The sequence below is a fragment of the Ranitomeya imitator genome, chromosome 3 (genome assembly GCF_032444005.1).
Source record: "Ranitomeya imitator isolate aRanImi1 chromosome 3, aRanImi1.pri, whole genome shotgun sequence".
Taxonomy (NCBI): Eukaryota; Metazoa; Chordata; class Amphibia; order Anura; family Dendrobatidae; genus Ranitomeya; species Ranitomeya imitator.
In genome coordinates this window covers 606,180,436-606,195,094 of record NC_091284.1, presented here as the reverse complement: position 1 = coordinate 606,195,094, position 14,659 = coordinate 606,180,436, and the positions used below count along the sequence as shown (strand labels likewise).

Here is a 14,659-nt window from a genome sequence, read left to right as displayed (position 1 = left end):
AATAGGATTTGTTTTGATATTTCTCAGGAGAATTTTTAGTCTTTCATCCATGCCAAAATTCTAGTTATCAGTTGAATTTAGCAAGGATGGCCAAAACAGTCATCCAGATGGGCTTTTTTTCTTTTCGAACAAATTATTAGAATTATATAATAAACATATTCTGTATTGCTATTGTTGTTTTACAACTTGTACTGTGAACGTATACATATATATTCTGAATCTATATGATTATAAAAAGTTTATGAGGTTTCAAGCTCATATTATCATAAATTAGTACTTTCTTCTCCAAATGGAAAACTGATTGGCCTAGTATGTGACCTCCTATTTACTTCTGTGCAATAGTCAATGTGATTTGCCAAACCATTAGTGAATTTCCACTTACTAAGCTTATTCAGAAATAGAAAACTCCTTAAAGATATTGTCTATGAACAACATAGAGTACCAATCCTCAAATAGGTGATAAATAAATGATCACAGGTAGTCCTGGGACAAATCATGAAAATGTAGGCCTTAAAGTCCCCCATGTGATTGGAGCTATAGTAACTAGAGAAGATTGAATCAATTGGCTGCCAGATGAGAGCTCCGCAACCACCTCTTACCTGCCGATGTCTCCAGCACCTCTTCGGATTAATAGGCACAGGGCAATGTAATGCATGCATGATGCCACAACAATGTCATTATGCCAGACCAACAAATCAGAAGAATCTCTGGGAATGCAAACAGATAGGAGATGGTACGCAGGGCTCTTTTCTGGCAGCCACACAGTATTGCATTTGCCTCTGGAGTAGGGTCTTGCAAATTGAATCTTTCATCTCTAGTAGTGACCATGTAAGACTACCTCTTCTGTAGACAGTGAATGAAGCAGTGGTTATACATGCTTACTAACTCTTCAAACATACAGTGATCTTTGGTGCCCTCATTGTTGTGATCAGTGTGGGTCCAAGCAATCAGATCCCCAATGATTATACATTTATAATCTATCTTGGTTAAAGGTGATATATCGACTTCTATGGACAACCCTTTTAATTTCAGATTTAATTTTCCTGTAAACTGCTTATTGTGACGCTAAAATATAATCTACCTTATATTAATCATAACATATAATCTACCCTATTTAATCATATCTTACCATATGAACATATTGTAATTTATAACAATGGGAAGTCCTCAGGAAGCATTTCAGTGAATATGGTCTAAATATACTGCTGTGAGCTAAAAACTAATGTAAAACATGAATTGTGCTTTAGGGCTCATTCAGTCATTGATTTTCATTGTGCCATGATTTCACAACTCATTGTGTATTTCATGCAGTGAGTGACAGTTCAACCGTCCAATCTCGGTCAGGGGTTTGCTGAGCTGTCGGTATTGTAATTGATTGCTCAGCCATCCAATTTGGGGCTGGAGCATGCTGAGCTGTCAGTGTTTTGAGTGACAATCCAGCTATCCAATCAATGCTGGGGCATGTTGGGTTTTCTCCAGGTTTCTCCCATCCTATTACTTTTACCTGAGTTTTTAGTTGCCTGTCTTTGTCTGATTGCTTCCAGTAGTAGCTTAACTCAAGTGGTGTGCATTTGCTCTGTGCTCAGAGTTCCAATATTCTGATATTTGTTACCCAACCTTGGATTTGTCTTTGACCTTCTGTTTGCCTAGCCCATATGTCTTGATTAGCTACCTTCCTGGAATTACTACCTCAGACCTACGCTTCTATCTTTACCTTTAGTTTGTGATGAGCTCTCTTGGTATCTGACCACTGACCTCTTGATTACCCTTTCTTATGGCTTGTCCATGAGTAGTGACTAGTGTCAAAGTTTCTACGCAAAAAATTGTCTGAGTTTCATCAGTGTTCTGGATCAGAGTGTCATCAGAGTTTGATCAGAGTTTCACCAGTTTTTCTCTGCTGAAAAAAACCTGATTTTTTAAACGTTTCTCCTATCAAACAGTCCATGAAAAAAGGACAGCACATAGAACACATCTGAGTGCCATCCGATTTTTTTCACACATCCATAGCGTTGCATTGGTGAATTGGATCTGACTCTCAGATCAATATCAGACAAGTCACCATGCTTTTGTGTGCAATGCTCATTTTGAGGAAATAAAACAGAAATTCGAACTACTCATAGACGAGCATAGGTAAGAGTTCTATCAATGCAAAACATGAATAGCACTTCTATGAGAAAAAATGACATTTGCATGACCCCTTACTCACCCACCCGGGTCCACCCCTGAGTCTCTGCTTCTGGTCAATGACAGACACTGGTGACAGTGGTGGAGACTCAGTGCTGCTTCAGTGTTGGGTGAGTACAGCACAGTTTGTTTGTATAACACAAACTACAATTAGGAAATAAGGAAATTCATAAAATTCTAAATACCACTAAATCGCCACTGAAAATGTTATTAAAAAATTGAAAATTTCAGTGTATTTTATGAAGGAAACAAGAACTGCTACAAATTTGATGGAAAAGGGACTCAGATGCACCCTGTATTAGACATAAAGGAGGTATTATAAACATTATTCTCAAACTGTCATGTATTGATACTCCTAGACTAATAATGGATATGCATTAAGGGCAAAGTATGCCAAAAAATTACAAGCAGGGTCATCCATATACACTTGAAGACACGATCTGGTGTGCCTCATTCAAATATTGTGCATAATGTGTAGTTGTGGTACTTCTACCCTCATAAAAGTGCTGCACACAATGCAAAGCATGCCAATAATTACAAGCAGGGTCAATGATACACTCTTGAAGGCATCAACTGTAGTGCCTCATTCAAATATTAAGAAAGTATAGTTGTGGTACTCTTACACTCATAAAGGCTATTCACATAGTGCAAAGCCAGAAAAAAATTATGAGAAAGGTCATCCATACACAATTTAAGGCATGAAATGGAGTGCCTCATGTAAAAATAAGAAAGTGTAGTTGGGGCACTTCTACACTTATAAAGGCTTTGCACAAAGTGCAAAGCTTGGAAATTGTAAGGAGAGTCATCCAGTCTTTCATGGACTGGCGGACCGCATTCAAATATTTGGAAAGTGCAGTTGATGTACTCCTACACTCATAAAGGCTTTGCACAAATCGCAAAGCCAGGAAAAAAATATAATCAGGGTCATCCAGTCATCTATAGACCCCTGAAAGGCAACAGCAGACAGGCCTCATTCAAATATATGGAACATGTAGTTGATATACTCCCACACTCATAAAGGCTTTGCTCAAAGTAGAAAGCCAGGAGAAAATGATAAGGAGAGTAATACAGTAATCATCTTCAGGTGTTTGTTTCTTCTCCTTCCACCGAAGGCTGAGGGGACTGCCTCCACTTGTTTTCTAGAGCCAGATTCCCAGGTGCCAGGGTTGTAAGTGACTTGGCTTTGGGTAGTGCTGGAGCCTCCGACATGTAAAAATAGACAATAGCCCTCTGTGTCACCTGCACCATCGCCTGCTCATGTATAGGAGATGGGGAACCCCAAAGACAGGATGATCTCTCATGGGTGGTAGTCCCATCTCAAGCCACCTCAAGGAGCATCTTCCAGGTCCATTCATTTCGCAAGAAGGGTTCATCCTGCTCCAATCCTTCTCGGATCACACCCACCACAGTGATGTCGCCCTTCCACTTTGAGTAATGTGACCCTGGTTCCTGTCATCAGCTCTTACAGCCTTCCATCTCTACTGCCCAATGGTTGGACAATATGTGATGTTGCGTCCCATACTCTACTATGGACCCCCATCTCTGCTGCCATCTCCGCTGTCCCTGTTACTTTGTAACCTTTCATAAGGTAATGTGACCAACAAATCACTGTAATGCCACTTCCAAGTTGGCTATAGCATTACAGTGACTGGCAGGCAATCCCTGCATATTTATCGGCTGTGTATCAAGCACCAAACATGCGGGGGGTGATTCGAGCTTTAAATTCAAGCACAGCCAATGATCGTCGAGTGCCGAGCATATCCAAGCACCCAGACACTCGAGTGATATCCGAGTATCACCAAGCACATTCCCTCTTCCTTAGTGAGCATCCTACAAAACGAGTTACTATGTACAATAATTGCAAGATCATTGTCTATAAATTTATGGTAGTCACACGTTCGAAGCAGTACTGGATTTTGAGATATGGAGTCTGAATGTCATAAGTTCAAAACATTGTTACCCTTTTGCTCATCAGTGTATGTTACAAATGTGTTTAATATGTACCTAATTAATGCATAAACCTTTATTGAGAAACCTATTCATGTTTTAATGCATTATAAATAGCATTTAATTGATGTTGTTACTTGGATATGTGATCTACATAAGTCATATTTACTCCCTTTAGTCTCTAATCTCATTAAACAGTATGCCAGTTAACCGATACAACTCTCTTTTTCTGCCAGTGACATCTATAACCTTAGTTGGATTAGAAGGACAAATTTTGTGAATTTGTAATTTTTGGGAAAATCTCCCATCTGTAGTAGATTGGAAATTCAGCATGCTAAATCTATTAGTTCATCAGCATTTCCATGATATTTGCAAAACACGTTATGTTCACAAAATGACATTTTACTTATAACATAGCCACTAGTGTTGAGCATTCCGATACCGCAAGTATCGGGTATCGGCCGATACTTGCGGTATCGGAATTCCGATACCGAGATCCGATATTTTTGTGATATCGGGTATCGGTATCGGAAGTGTAAAATAAAGAATTAAAATAAAAAATATTGTTATATTCACCTCTCCGGCGGCCCCTGGACATCAGCGGGAGGATCCGGCGTCCGGCACGGCTTCTTTCTTCAAAATGCGCGCCTTCAGGACCTGTGGAATGACGTCCCGGCTTCTGATTGGTCGCGTGCCGCCCATGTGACCGCCACGCGACCAATCAGAAGCCGCGACGTCATTCCTCAGGTCCTAGAAGGCGCTCATTCTAGGACTTTAGCTGAGGAATGACGTCGCGGCTTCTGATTGGTCGCGTGGCGGTCACATGGGCGGCACGCGACCAATCAGAAGCCGGGACGTCATTCCACAGGTCCTGAAGGCGCGCATTTTGAAGAAAGAAGCCGTGCCGGACGCCGGATCCTCCCGCTGATGTCCAGGGGCCGCCGGAGAGGTGAATATAACAATATTTTTTATTTTAATTCTTTATTTTACACTTTAATATGGATCCCAGGGCCTGAAGGAGAGTTTCCTCTCCTTCAGACCCTGGGATCCATGAGGATACATTCCGATACTTGATGTCCCATTGACTTGTATTGGTATCGGATATCGGTATCGGCGATATCCGATATTTTTCGGGTATCGGCCGATACTATCCGATACCGATACTTTCAAGTATCGGACGGTATCGCTCAACACTAATAGCCACATAACATAATTGCAAATGTTTCCTAATATCAAGGTTTGCTAAATCTGTAGCCCTTTTAAGAGATGAGCATAAAGCACCTTAAAGAAGTTGCTCACTACTTGGACAACTTCTTCTCATTCCCCTTAAAGCTGATACTCACCTCTTGTGTCGGCGCCGTTCCTGCAGTATCAGCACTTGGTTTCGAGGGGCTCTTGTGCAGTGTTGTGAAACTTACACCGACACCCAATCAGCACTAGTATCTCTGTCCCCGCCTCCTGTAGAATTGAATATGAAGAGGAAGTCCAGAGATCAGCTGCAGCCCAGACTTCCTCTTCATGTTCGATTTGTCCAAACTTGAGGACAGTCATGCCAGCGCTGATTGGGTGCCGGTGTCATGTGTCACAACACTGCACATGTGCCCCGGGGAGAGTGAGTGCCAATGCGGGAATGGTCCCAGCACAGGAGGTAAGTATAAGTTTTATTATTTTAAGGGTGCCAAACATTTTGAAAAGAAGTGTTTGCCATAGTGCTGTGCAAAATCTTTAAGTGTCAATAAATCTTGGGCAACCATGATCCTATTGCTTTTTCACCAGTTGTCCCTTCATATATGAGGTATTTACCAGGAACATCCAACAAGACTTGACATTTTGGAGATATTATGAACTAGTTGACTAGTTATCCCAATTTAGGCCTTGTCAGAGTGGCTCCGATTGTTACACTTCTACATTTTTCCTGCTTTCAGCAGATCATTCTCCAGAAATGATTAGTCAGTTGCTATCTAATATTTTCCACTCCTTCACATTGTCATGAGATATTCTATGTTATTCATATCATCTGTCAGTGGTTTTAATGTGTTAGCTGTTGGGTGTATACTTCACACTTTATTCATGTGGTTCCATCTAATATAGAGGGAGAACGCTCTTTATGCAAGTTATGTTGAATACATTTTTACTTACAGAGATGTCTAAATACTAAACAATCTTCACAATTGCATTTTAGGTCTCAAAACAGAAAGGACAAATTTGATAATATTGACTTTAAGAATTGATTTCAAGAGTCCTGGCTTGCTTGGTAAGCATGAAATACAATCACAATTCTATCATCAGCAATCTTTACTTACAAAACGCAGGAAGCCTTTCGTAAAGTGGAGCAAATTGTGTCAGAAATGACACTTGCTCAGGTTTATAAGATTGGTTTTGGATAATTATTATTTGAGAACTGTTTGATCTCAGTGATGAATACTTGATTAGATTTTCATGAGATCAGTCAAGCACGCCATTTAACATTGCTCATGTGAAACGATGCTGATTTAGCTGTCCACTAGCAAGTAGTCTGCATCTTAACGGGTCTGCAAAGCTGGTCTTTTGGGAAAAAAAGGTGGAAAAAGGCCAAGTTTATGGGTAATGACATTGGATTACCAGGTATTTAAGCTAAGATATGTCTCTTCTCAATTATGTTCAGTCCTTATGTTGTCGGTCGAGCTGTAATGTCTCCATAGAATCAATCTTAACTCTAGAATATTTTCTTATGCTATGAAAAAAAAGCCATCCTGCCACCATTGTCATTTCTGAAACCTCTGGAGGATTTGCTGTGATAAATAATATTTCATATGTGGAATGCTTATGTGAATTTCACGGAGAGATAATCTCGCCTCTGCCTAACTTTGATACATTGAGATTGCTCTATTTTTTTTCTAAAGTGCTCTTATCCCAGAGCTGGAAAATTAAGAGTAAGAAATGTAAAATGCAAGGCCACTTGGACTGTCTTAGAAAGCGTTTTATATTTGGATGGCTGTGAGCTTTTTTTTTTTTTATTTGAGCATATTTCGAATAAAATGGTTGTCTTCTGTAAATGAGCTATAGCATGTATAAGAGTAACAGATGGTTACACATTCTAGGAGCCTCGAGAAAAGCTATTACAACCTTTCAAAGATGGGAGAAGGATGAAACGAAAGCGTCTTCTTCTCATTTTCTTTCATAGACATTGGCATATTATTATAATACATTGTATTAATGACATTTATTTACAAGCAAAATAAACTTCATGTGAAAACCTCCAAACTGTACAAAGAACACTGCATATTACATATGTTTATAATGGTAAAATTATGAAAACATATAAAAAAAAGAGAGAAATCACAATAAAGAGGTTTTCCACTTTTGACAATCACTTGTTAGGCTGGTTCCCTGAGATTAAAGTGGTGGACCAGTCTTCTGATGAATGTCTGCAGACACTCTGTGTAACTGCAGATTTCTGAATACTTACAGCATGCAAATTAAATGCTGTCAGGATTCTCCAGTATTGTCAATGAGAGTAAATGGTCTTATGACAACAAGTAGGCGATTTGCAAACTTCCAGCAACATTCCAACTAGACATGCTCGGCCTCCCTCACATCACTTGTAGTGAGCGAGGCCGAGCAAATCTTTTTGGTATGGGACTGCATGTATGCAAATCGCCCCCTATCACTGGCCACAACAGAGAATCCTGACAGTGTGCTGGGTGCACACTGTAAGGATTCAGAAGTCTACAGTCATATGTAGTGACTGCAGACTTCATCAGAAGAATGGACAACCCATTTAATCTGATCACAAACTGTCCTATACAAGAACTGCCAGCATTTTGCCATTTTCTCTTTAACCCATTTCTGCCATCGGACAGAATTGTACATCCGATGGCAGAACTCCCGCTTTGATGAGGGCTCCAGCGATGAGCCAGCATCAAAGTCAGGACATGTCAGCTGTTTTCAACAGCTGACATGTGCCTGCAATAGGCGCGTGTGGAATCGCATTCCGCCCACACCTATTAACTAGTTAAATTCTGCTGTCAAACTCTGACAGCGGCATTTAACAAGTGCTTCCGGCCATCCGGCCGGAAATGCATGCACCGGTGACCCCGTCACATGATCGGGGGCCATCGGTGCATTTGCATAACAACCAGAGGTCTCCTGCAGACCACTATGGTTGTTGATGCCAGATTGCTGTGAGTGCCACCCTGTGGTTGGCGCTTGTAGCAATGCTGTAACTTAGCTACATAGGGGTGATCTGAGCATCGCTCCTATGCAATGGAGCTGACAAACTAAAAAAAAAGCAATGAGCATCTATGTGTAGATATTTTCCCAGCGATAACAGAGGCAGCTTGTATGTAGAACTGATTTTACTGCAGGTAATCAGGTAGATAACTATATACAGTTGTGAGGTAAACGAGTCAGCATATTCCTTACAGATGAACATTTGCAGACAGGCAGTTTCTCAGTGTGATGTTGGATGCTTTCAGGTTCTCTCTCTGTGGAGACCCTCACTCAGTTATGCCTCAGTAGCTGAGCTGTTTTCTTCCCTCTGAGGCAACTTGCCCTGCCAGAAGTGCAGTGAAAATCCTCTCACAATGGTGGCTGTCTGCTGCCTTCCCTTCTATCTCCCTGTGGCAGGGCTCAGATCCCTGTAGAGACCTGTCTCCTGTCAGAGTCTCACATACCAGTCCTTGCTGCCATCACCATCCTTTTCTGATTGACTCAAATCTTAGCACCTCATAACAGTTAGCTCCTGACTTTCCAAGAAGCAGTCATTGGTTGACTGCACTGTCAACACTCCTTCCCGTAAAACTCACTAAAACCTTTACTGATGTTGTCCATGTAAGAAAATTCACAATTAAGTAAGACAAGCAAAGAAATGGGAATAACAGGAAAAGACATGCATTGAAAATGCAGAAATAACATAATAACAAAAATACTATCTCAGAAACTTTATGTGATAGAGAAAAACTAATAATATTTTGTAATCAGCACATCAAACTCCATTAAACAGAAATATTGCCTTTGCTGATAATTTTTTGTGTTGACCAGTGTTATTTAATCTATTTGCATAGTTCTTCATTCTCTGCTTTAAAAGTCAACAAACTGGCTCCATAACACAATGCATAATTGACTCCTTGAAAAAGCCACTTAGGCGAAACGTACGTTGGAGTCGGAGTCCTTGAGGGTCACAGATCATCTTCACACTGGTACTAGTATTGCTCCAGAGGTTTTATGCACTTTTTTTTGTCTTGATTAGACTATTTATTATGAAAGCATATGCACTTTATTAAGATGGATTGTCCATTTCTTTTTTCATCCATCTTCTGCACCTTGGAGGGCTATATATTATTTTTCTAGTATATATTTTTTATTATATGGATTTGGTCTCCTCATTCGGTATACCCTTTATATGCTGTAGTATTGTTGGTTGTTTCCTTTTTTGTACTGTTTTTTTGTTTGTTATTATTTTTTGTAATAAAATTATATTTTTATACCTTATTGTGATCATTGCCTTATGTTCACTTTGACATTGGTTTATATTTGATGGTGGACATTTATTCACTTTTGTGAATTTTGTTGTTTTTACAATGCATAATTAGTATATCAGCAAAGATAAGAGCACATTATGTTATATGAAATATCAGCTTACAAGTCAATATTACAGGCTTACACAAGTAAAAGTATAGACAACCGCCTATGCTTCTTGGTTTGCTAAAAATAGTCATCTGGGTAATTACGATACAATGCCGTTATCACAGCGCCGGTCCCGCAGCCCCGCTTGCTGCCCCGCCTGCCGCTCTCTTCCCCGTTTGCCGGCATACTTACCTGCTTCAGTGCGCTCCTCCTGCAGGCATGCATCTTTCTCTCTCCTCTTCATGACTCACCGCTGGTTCCTGGATTTTGCCAGGTGCGCACATGCACCTCTCACTCTAGTTTCCTCCTGCACACGTGTACTTCCTCATTCTGATTTGCAGATGCGCCGTACCTCTACTCTGTGACCCTGGAGGATCCTGACCCGGAAGTCCTACAGCACGCCGTGTATTTAAAGTCAGCCCTCCCTCTGCTCCTTGCCTGATTGTCATTTGTGTTCCTTATGACCAAGGTCCTCCTTTGCCTCTACGCTGTCTGTCATGAGTCTCGGCTCTGTCCAGCCTGCCCCGTGTTTCCGTCATATCAAGTCTTCCATGTGTCACTCTCTGTTCCAGCCAGTCTTGTGTCTTCTTCATATCCTGTCAGTCTTGGGTCCCTGTCCAGCATAGCTACCTCTGTGTCTCTGCCATTTCCAGTTTTCCTTGTGTCTCGCTTGTATCCAGCCTATACCAGTCCATCCTGCGTCTTTTCCCACTCGGTCTGTCCAACGCTTTTCCCACTCTCATTTGAATCTCCATCTTCCTGTTCTTCCACGGCAAAAGTCTCCCTTGGGCCTGCCCCTAATGCTCCCTCTATAGGGGGTGGTCAATCAGGTTAGCTCACCCTTGGGAGGTTCGTTGTCGCGGATCTGCGGGTTCACTCTAAGAGTTCCAGAAAGATCTCACAGTACAATCAGGCCATGGACCCCGCTGGTACCATGACTCCTACTCAGAAGGAGTTACTGTTCCTTTGGGAGAATCAATCTAGGATTATGTCCTTTTTGAAGTCTATGGAGTCTCGACTCTCATCCCTGCAGTCTTCCGACCCTGGGAGTACTCCACATCTGGCAAGTCTCCAACAGGAGCTTGCTCAGCAGCGGGACACTCAAGCTCATATTCTTAATTTTATGGCTTCTGTGGATGATCGTCTTCATGCCCTTCAGTCATCTGCTCCCGTTCTTTCTCAGGCTTCTGCTCCTCACCCACCACCTCATCTGGCTAAACCTCCTCGCTACAGTGGGGATCCTAAATTGTGTAGAGGGTTTTTGAATCAATGTCAGCTTCATTTTGAATTACTCATTGTGCAGTATCCCACTGATCGTGCTATGGTGGCTTTTGTAAATTCACACTTAGAAATTGAGGCTTTAACGTGGGTAAATCCACTCTGGAATTGGGATGATCCTCTTGTTTCTCAACTCTCCATCTTTTTTGATACTTTTCGCAAAGTATTTGATGTACCGGTTTGGCCTCTACCTTCGAGTCTCTTTTTAACCTTCATCTGGGTACGCTTTCGGTGGGTCAATACGCCATCCGGTTTCGCACTCTTTCATCCGAATTAGGATGGAATAATGAGGCTTTGGAGGGAGCTTCTGGCAAGGCTTTTCTTCTCAGATCAAGGATGAATTGGCGGGTTGTGATATTCTGACTTCCTTGGAGGATCTTATCTCATTGGCGACTCGCAGTGACTTACACTTTCAAGAACATACCCAAGAGTCCACTAGAGAGAGGAGATTTCCTCATCTTCCCCCGGCTACTTCTAGTCCTTCTCGCCCTTGTCCTGAGTCGACTTGTGCTATGCCTGCCCCGGAACCCATGCAGGAGGATCGTCCAAAGCCTGTGAAGCAGCGTCGGAGGGAGAGACTTACTCAAAGTTTCTGTTTCTATTGTGGCAGTGCGTCTCATCTTTTGCGTTCCTGTCCTTTGAGGCCGGGAAACGCCTCCACCTAGGACTGGTAAGAGAGGTCTCCCTAGGTATCCCTGAACCCTCCCAACCCCTCACTCTTTCAGTTCTTTTGCATTTAGGTAATAAGCGTTTTTCTGATTTAGCTTATATAGATTCCGGGGCGGCCGGGAATTTCATCCAACTCGAGGTGGTTAGGAGATTGCGGATTCCGGTAAGATCCCTGAAAGCTCCTCGACAGATTGCGTCGGTCGATAGCCAACCTCTGCAGGAGTCCATTACATTACTTTGGTAACCGAAGAATTGGAACTCCAAGTTGGAATCCTGCACTGGGAGAAGATCGTCTTTTATGTGCTGCCTTCTTTGTCCCACACTATTCTGTTTGGACTTCCTTGGTTGATGACTCACGAGCCTTGTCTTGACTGGAGGTCTGTTGAAATCCTACGTTGGGGACGCTTCTGTCAGAGTAACTGTCTGCTTCCTGTTCTGCCAAGAAAACCTTCTCGTCCTATTTCAGGGTCCTCTAATTTACCTTCCTCATATTTGTCTTTCTCAGATGTCTTCGATAAGAAAGAAGCAGAGACTTTGCCTCCACATCAACCATAAGACTGCCCAATAGATCTTGTTCCGGGCTCTACTCCGCCTCGAGGTCGAATCTACCCATTGTCTCCTATTGAGACACAAGCCATGATAGAATATGTCTGGGAGAATTTAGCTAAAGGATTTATTCGAAAATCCTCCTCCCCTGAAGGTGCAGGTTTCTTCTTTGTTAAGAAGAAGGATGGGTCCCTTCATCTTTGCATAGACTACCAAGGTCTCAATAATCTCACGATCAAGAACAAGTATCCACTACCACTTATTCCAGAGTTGTTTGATCACCTTCGGGGAGCACGAATTTTCACGAAATTGGATCTTCGCAGATCTTGCAACCTAATCCGTATTCAATCAGAAGATGAATGGAAAACCGCCTTTAACACCCGAGATGGCCACTATGAGTATTTAGTCATGCCTTTCGGCCTGAGTAACGCTCCTGCGGTGTTCCAGGAGTTTGTGAATTATGTTTTTAGGGATCTACTTTACTCCTGTGTGATGGTATAGTTAGACGATATTCTTGTTTTCCTTGGATCTAGCTTCCCACAGAAGAGATGTCCACCATGTTCTATCTCGTCTAAGAGAGAACCATCTTTATGCCAAACTCAAGAAGTGTGTCTTTGAGTAATCTTTGTTACCGTTTCTTGGTTATATTATTTTTGACTCTTGCTTGCGGATGGATCCGGATAAAGTGTCTGCTGTGCTTAACTGGCCATGTCCTCAGGGAGTGAAGGCAAATCAATGCTTCCTTGGGTTCGCGAATTACTACTGGCAGTTTATCCCACATTTCTCCACTCTGGTCGCCACAATTTCAGCCTTGAGTAGCAAAGGGTCCAACCCTCACATCTGGACTTCTGAAGCTGAAGATGCTTTTCAGTCTCTGAAAAAAGCCTTTGCCTCGGCTCCAGTACTTTGTCATCCTGAGATCAACAAGCCCATCATTCTTGAGGTACATGCTTCTGCTATTGGCGCTGGTGCAGTACTTTCCCAGAGATCTTCTTCAGGACAACTGGCTACCTGTGGTTTCTTTTCTAAGATCTTCTCCGTCTCGGAGAGAAATTACGCCATTGTCGACAAAGACAAAGAAGATTGGCTGTTATGAACAGGTAATTCAGAACCACAATGGACCTTGAAGTTCAGAGCACACAAAGTGACCTGACAATTACCAAAAACATAGGACGAGCTCTGAGACGTGGGAACTCTGCTGACCGCAATCCCTAATCCTATCCAACCACACTAAAGGTAGCCGTGGAGCGCTCCTGACCAGACCTATGCGCCTCGAGCACAGCCTGAGAAACTAGCTAGCCCTAAGAAAGAAAAAATAAGCCTACCTTGCCTCAAAGAAATACCCCAAAGGAAAAGGCAGCCCCCCACATATAATGACTGTGAGTAGAGATGAAAATACAAACGCAGAGATGAAATAGATTTAGCAAAGTGAGGCCCAACTTACTGAACAGACCGAAGATAGGAAAGATTGCTTTGCGGTCAACACAAAACCCTACAAACAACCACGCAGAGGGGGCAAAAAGACCCTCCGCACCGACTAACGGTACGGAGGTGCTCCCTCTGCGTCCCAGAGCTTCCAGCAAGCAAGAAAAACCAATATAGCAAGCTGGACAGAAAAAATAGCAAACAAAAATAACACAAGCAAAACTTAGCTTATGCAGGAAGACAGGCCACAGGAACGATCCAGGAGAAAGCAAGACCAATACTAGAACATTGACTTGAGGCCAGGATCAAAGCACTAGGTGGAGTTAAATAGAGCAGCACCTAACGACCTAACCTCATCACCTGAGGAAGGAAACTCAGAAGCCGCAGTACCACTCTCATCCACCAAAGGAAGCTCATAGACAGAACCAGCCGAAGTACCACTCACGACCACAGGAGGGAGCTTGGCAACAGAATTTACAACAATTGGCTATCAAGTTGGCGCTGTAGGAGTGGCGGTATTTGTTGGAGGGAGCTGTTCACCCTTTCAAGATATATACAGAATACAAGAATATGGAATACATCCGCTCTGCGCAAAGACTAAACCCCCGACAGGCCAGACGGTCGTTATTCTTTGCCCGCTTTGACTTTGAGTTACATTTTCGTCCTGGCGACAAGAACTTCAAAGCTGATGTTTTGTCCAGGTCATTTCTCACATCCGATGTTGAGGGGGAACCTTCACATATCGTGGACCCTAGCAAGATCATTCTTGCAGCTCAGATCAGCATGTTTTCCTTGCCTCCAGGTAAAACCTTTGTCCAGGCGAACGAGAGATCTCGAGTTCTACGTTGGGGTCATGCCTTTAAACTGGCAGGCCATGTGGGGTACAAGAAGACACTCGCTCTCATCACGCGCTATTATTCGTGGGCATCCCTTCTACCTGATGTCCGAAGTTTTGTCGCCTCACGTCCTTTTGTGTAAAGAACAAGGCTCCTAGGCATCTGCC

At 42.5% G+C, this 14,659-nt stretch overlaps 1 long non-coding RNA gene across 2 annotated transcripts in view; it reads left to right on the top strand.

The window, feature by feature from the left end:
* LOC138672231 (uncharacterized) overlaps positions 1-14,659 on the top strand; it is a 394,653-nt gene that overhangs the window by 281,778 nt on the left and 98,216 nt on the right. For both annotated transcript variants that reach the window (XR_011319658.1, XR_011319657.1), the window contains exon 2: positions 6,314-6,385. This is a non-coding gene — a long non-coding RNA (uncharacterized lncRNA). The remainder of the gene's footprint in view (positions 1-6,313; positions 6,386-14,659) is intronic.